The following is a 6,338-nucleotide window of genomic DNA, read 5'->3' as shown; positions in this document are numbered from 1 at the left end:
AATCTGCACTGTTCAGCACAAAGGCAAACTCTGTATGAGCATGCACATGGAATGGCTTCAAACTCCCATCCTTAGCCTTCCTAGAAACCTAAAAAATCCCGTTCTTGGGTCTTCCTGGAAACCTGCAAACTCCCATTCTTGGGTCTCCTTCTCCACAGGTTTGGCAGCCTCTGAAGAATAACAAAGAATGAGCAAAATCAAGTTCTGGAATATGCCCAAAATGCCTCCAAACCCCTTAAAAGAGTACATAACTATAAATCACATCCAAGAGAGGTTAATGAAACATATTTTAATAATAATTTTCATTTATTAGTCCAACGGTTTCCAAAGATTAACCCCCTTTTTTCGAAACTTCACTTTCTTGGGCCTGCCTGCCTTAGCAAAGATTATTATTTTTTAATTATTTGAAAAGGGGACATGACATTTTAATGTAAGTGAATGCACCTCTTAGAATATCAATGTGTAAATGTGATGATAATTCTTCAAAATCATAGAGATTTGTAGTTCACATTCCTAAAATATTTTCCCTAGAGCATGAAACACCCTTTTTTTGTGTTGGGGTTATAGTTTAGTGTCTATTTAAGCATTTTAGATATTCAAAGAAAGGGAAGAAATGTGGAATATTGGGCTTGGGGGGCACTGGGCAAATCGATATGAAGATTTGCAAGGAACTTGGGCATCATTTGACTATTATGAACTCTTACAACAAGGAAAGAGAAGATGTATTGAATGTTCTTGGAGTAGATGAATACCTTTTTAGAAATGATGCTACCCAAAATCAAGCATTTTTTAACAAAAGAAGCATACCAACAATTCTATTTGAATGATCTAATTGAGGACTATTGTCACAAAAGTTTGCACCCTTGTCCAAAGTTTTTACCTAAGGACAACCTTGTGAAACATGGAAAAAACCTCCAAGCTATGGGACTTGAACTATGAGGTTGAGTCTCTAGAGAAGGCCAACTTCCTTTACTATTAGGGTGCACCTAACTACTCTTGGAGAGGAAAAGGGAGAAGGAATGCATAGAAGCAAATCTACCTATTCTAACCTAAGGGGGGTGATGCACCAAAAATAGAGTGTTCAAACCAAGCTCTTCCCATACATGCACTATTGAACCACCATGACACCAAAATATATACACATCCAGACTTGCTTTAATCTAAAAATCACGTGCAGATCAGAAAAAACCCAAATGAATGACACAAGGAAAGAGAGGATTCGCTTACATACCATTCATAGGCCAAAAGAGATATATTCATGCGAGATTGCAGTTATCTACAATAAACCAATGAGAGGAAAATAGTTCTTGCACTTCACATCAATGGCTAAAGGAGATAAGAATGTCATACAATTCAGAGGCAAAGGGGATTTATAGTGAAATTGTAGAGCAACATCAAAAAAAATAGAGAAGAGTCAACCTCAACAAAATCTACAAAAATTACCTTTATAGCTTAGGCATAACTGAGATGTTCTCTAACTGAAGTTACTCCAAAACCACTACTATTAAGTCTCTCTAGAGATCTAGAGAAAATCTGATCTAGGCACAAATTCATATACAATGAAATCTGATATTTTGTTGAAATAGGGCCCTGATAGAAACAATGCCATTAAACCATTCTGACCAAGTAGATGGATAAATTGGGGTGGCAGAGTGTTCTCCTACTATTTACTAGTTTCATCATTCATTTGAGAGTAGTTGGAATTGATCATGAGGATCAAATCATGCAAGAAAACTTGATTTCCTTCATTTCTGGCTCATTAGTCAGCAAAGTCAAAAAGTCAACTAAATCTTGCAACCAAAATGGGCCATGTGAGCCAATAATTTCATTTCATTTTGCCACCCTATAAAGTCTCCACATGGTTGACCACATCTTCTCAATTAACTAAGCCACCTTCCCAACTTAACTGAGATGTCACATAACTATCAGCCTTAACTGTTAATGTCTTAGCAGGGCCCATAAGGACACATGTCCTTCAAGCACTTTCTTGCATTGTTTAATTACCTTGCATCTTCATAATGTGGAAAAATGCTGATCGTTGACCTTCATAAGATCAATGGTCATGAAAGATTTTCATTATACTCCACCTTCCCTTAATACTTCTGGGCCTATGAACCATTCAACATACACCTCAGTATGACCTGGCCCCACTTGGCATCCACCCTATAGCTTATGAAATCAACGTGACCCCATAAAGACATGTGGCAATGAGGGGCTTGCCCACATTTCTTAACATCCTTACATCTTCATAATGTAGGGAAGCACCCACCATAGATCTATTTGCATCAAACAGTGGATCTTGCTTTGAGAAGAACAGATGCATGATGTCATTATCAGCTACGTGTCACAAAGGGGCTTGCCCACATTACTTAAAACTCATGCACTTTCACATTGCGGGCAAGTACCAGCCCATGATATTTTCTAAATCAATGATCACAATGCTTGAACTGTAAAGTATTAATATCATTAAAAGACCAACCAATGACATTGCATAAAATTCAAAACATGCATGAGGAACACTGACAACTTTGCAACAGGTCTGACTACTTCTGACAACCAAGAAATTTCACGATGCATTGAGTTTTGAATGTCAGTAGGGGCCACATGGCATAAAGGCACTTGCTCACATTAAGTAAAGGTAGTGCATTTTGAGAAAGTAGGAAAGTGCCCATCGTAGATCATGAAAGATCTAACAGTGAGGGAATTGTGGGCAAGCAAAAACATTAAAGTGCATGGTCACTTAGAAACAAGGAAATACATTAAGGTTTTATTTCATTTATTTCCATATTTCCATGGAATTTTAAATACTTAAATATGGAAAGTGACCATTGGGTGGGCTCAATTATTTGAATTCAAATTTTTGGTGGGAGATAAATATGGCTAACATTTCTAGTGACTCAGAGGGGATGCAAGCCAGCTATGCGTAGGACCAGTGACCTTATGCATCCATTGGGCCATAGAGTCATAAAAAAGGTGGATCTCATGCATTATGAAACCCTAACCCCACCTCTATGGTAGTAAAACACTGAAAGCTCTATCTCTACTCCTCTATAACTCAACAAAACACATGTGCTCATGCACTTCTTGGAAAGCTAGAAACCAATAAGAAGAAAACTAAGCTATCTATGTACATGAGACCTCAACCCTTATCAGAAACATGGTTTGAGATAGATCCCATTAACTGGGATAGGTAAAATTTCACCACCAAGCTTTCTGAATTGAAAAGCATTAGCCTACTTGCAACTGACAATCACATAGGGACCACTCCATAGTGCATCAAATTTTGAGTGTCTCCCTAGTTTTGCCTTGTTTGCATCCCATTTCAAAACCAAATCACCTTCTCTGAAGATTTTGATCCTATCCTTCTTGTCAAAGCTCCCTTTCACCTACTTCTAATGTGTTTCTAGGGTCTACATGGCTTGACTTCTTTTCTCTTCCAACTCCATCAGCTTTGCCATTCTCACTGTCATGACATCATCTTCAATTAGCTCTAGTTGATGAGGTAGTTCGAGGGATGGGAATTCTAATGAAATTGGAAGCCTTGCTTCTCTTCCATATACCAACATAAATGGTGAATTTCCTATTGATGTCTTAGGTGTTATTCTGTGAGCCCACAGTGCAGTCCTTAACTTTTGATGCCAACACCTCCGATTATCCTCCATAGTTCTTTTCATAATCCTAATTAGGTTTTTGTGGGATGACTCAATCAAACCATTTCCTTGAGGATAGTATTTTGAGAATGTTCTCAAGTAGATATTATGGTCAACTGCCCATGCACAAATTTGAGCTCCTACAAAATATTTTGCATTATCTAAAATAATGGTTGAAAGGGCACCAAACTTGGTCACAATTCCATCAAGAAACTCAACAACTGAAGATTTTGTGGTGTCCTTCAATGCAACTGCCTCTGTCCATTTGGTGAAGTAATCTGTAGCAGCTAAAATCCATTTGTGACTAGAACTAGAAGAAGGATTAATAGGGCCTATGAAATCTAATCCCCATTGAGCAAAAGGCTAGTCCACTTGAATGGGATAAAGAGGAAGTGCTGCAAGCTTTTGCTCACCAAAGAAGAAGGCACATTTTCCACACTTCCTCACATACCTATGACAATCATAGAACATGGATGGCTAGTAGTAACCAACCCTCATGATCTTTATTGCAGCTGTCCTTGTTGAGAAGTGACCACCATCAGGACCATCATGAAGCTTTTTGATCATTCTTTCAGCTTGGTCTATGTCAATGCATCTTAATAGGGCTCCATTAAAATCTTTCTTGAAAAGGATACCATCAACTATGACATAAGGAATTGACTATAATCTATACTATCTCCTTTTAGTTCTATATAATCCTTGAGGATATCCATTGCCTAATAAGAAATTCCTCATATCATCCATCCAATTCCTTGGGTCATCATTTCTTATCTCTTGTTGTTCTCTTAGTATCATAGCGAATTCCTCATCTGATTCTTGATATGATATCATCTGTTTACACAACCCCCTCCCTCTTACTAGCTTGGTGATTTGGATGTTAACATCATATTCCATTACTTTAGTAATCCAACCAGCTCTATTCTCACTAATATCTTTGCTCAAAAGTAAATCCTTTACACTCGCATGGGATACTAACAAATGAATTTTATTATGAGACATGAGGTGTCTAAATTTCTTTAAAGCTCTAATGATTACAAGGGCTTGCTTCTCTACATAGCTATATTTTTCTTCATACTCTTTAAACCCTTCACTAAAGAAGACTATGGGATGCTCTTCATCTTTATCATTTTTTTGAGTCAAGATAGTGGAAATGCTTGACTCACCACCGAGGGCATAAATGATGAAATCCTTTTCAAAATTTGGATTAATGAGAGTAGGGGATGAGGCTATGGCTACCTTGATCTCTTCAAAACTTTCTTTCCCTCCCTTGGTCCATGCAAAGACAATACTTTTCTTGAGCATAGCTGTAAGGGGTTTTACCATGGTAGCAAGATTAGGGATAAATCTTCTCACAAAATTTATCCTACCAAGGAAACTTTGCAAACCTTTCTTATGTTTAGGAAGAGGGAGAGCAAGTATTGATTTTGTTCTTTTTAGATTAATGGTTAAACCATCCTTAGATACAATGTGTCCTAATAATTTTCCTTGATTGGTAGAAAAGACACACTTGCTCAGGTTAAGGGATACCCCAAACTCTCTACACTTTAAGAACACCTATCTCAAATGATCAAAATGATCTTCTACATTCTTTGAATACACTATGATATCATCAAGGTAAACTAATGCAAAATTTTCAATCAAGTCTTTGAAGGCCATCTCCATTGTCTTCTAAAATATAGCACCTAAATTGGTTAGTCCAAATGGCATCTTACAATAAGCATAGGTACCCCATTTGGTGGTAAATGGAGTCTTGTACTTATTAGATTCTTTGACCAGCACTTGATTGTAGCCAAAAAATCCATCAAGAAATGAGAACCTCTTTGAACCACTAACCTTGGACAAAATCTACTCCATGGAAGGGAGAGGATGGTGATCTTGAAGGGAAGCTTGGTTAAGGTCACTAAAGTCCACATACAATCTAATTTCTCCATTCTTCTTCCTAATAGGGACAAGGTTTGCTACCCATGATGAGTGCTTGATGGGAAAAATTATATTGGCCTCAATAAATTTGGATAGCTCTTTTCTCATTAAGGGTTCAATTTTGGGATTCACTGGCCTCTATTTTTGTCTTACTGGTTTGACATTATCAATTAAATCTATGGTATGCTAAAACAACCTTGGGTCAAAACCCTTTAAATCATCATACGTCTAGGAAAATACATCATTAAATTCTTGACATAGATGAATAAAACTTTCTTGCTCAATCTCAGAACATACCTTCCCCATGTTTAAGTATTTTCCATTAGCAATCATGACTGGGGTGTGATCATCTTTTCTAGCAGCTAGGTTCATGACTCTGCCTCTTGCTTGGTCATCATGATTGAAAACACTCTCTAAGGTAATGAGACCCTTAGGCAGTTTTTTGGAACTGAGATTAATGATTTGATCACCATAATGATATTGTAGTCTCGACTGGTTTCTATCTGAAAATTTTGCTTCATTCTGCAAGAAGCTTACAATTTGTTCATCCTGATTCAAACACTTGCCAATAGATGTTGTTGTCAAGGATGGAAGGCCTTACTACCATTTTGATTTTCTACTTCTTCTTCTCCTCAAGATTCCCTAGCACATCATGAGATGTACCTATTGATGTAAATCTATCAGCATATTTCTTTTCTTTTCTAGGGATGCTTTGAATATTAAATGCATTGAAACCCTTAAGAAAATCCCATACCCTATGTTTATAAG

Source organism: Cupressus sempervirens, chromosome 4 (genome assembly GCF_028749045.1).
Source record: "Cupressus sempervirens isolate cs-2001-9-10 chromosome 4, ASM2874904v1, whole genome shotgun sequence".
Taxonomy (NCBI): Eukaryota; Viridiplantae; Streptophyta; class Pinopsida; order Cupressales; family Cupressaceae; genus Cupressus; species Cupressus sempervirens.
Note: the sequence above shows the minus strand (reverse complement) of the source record.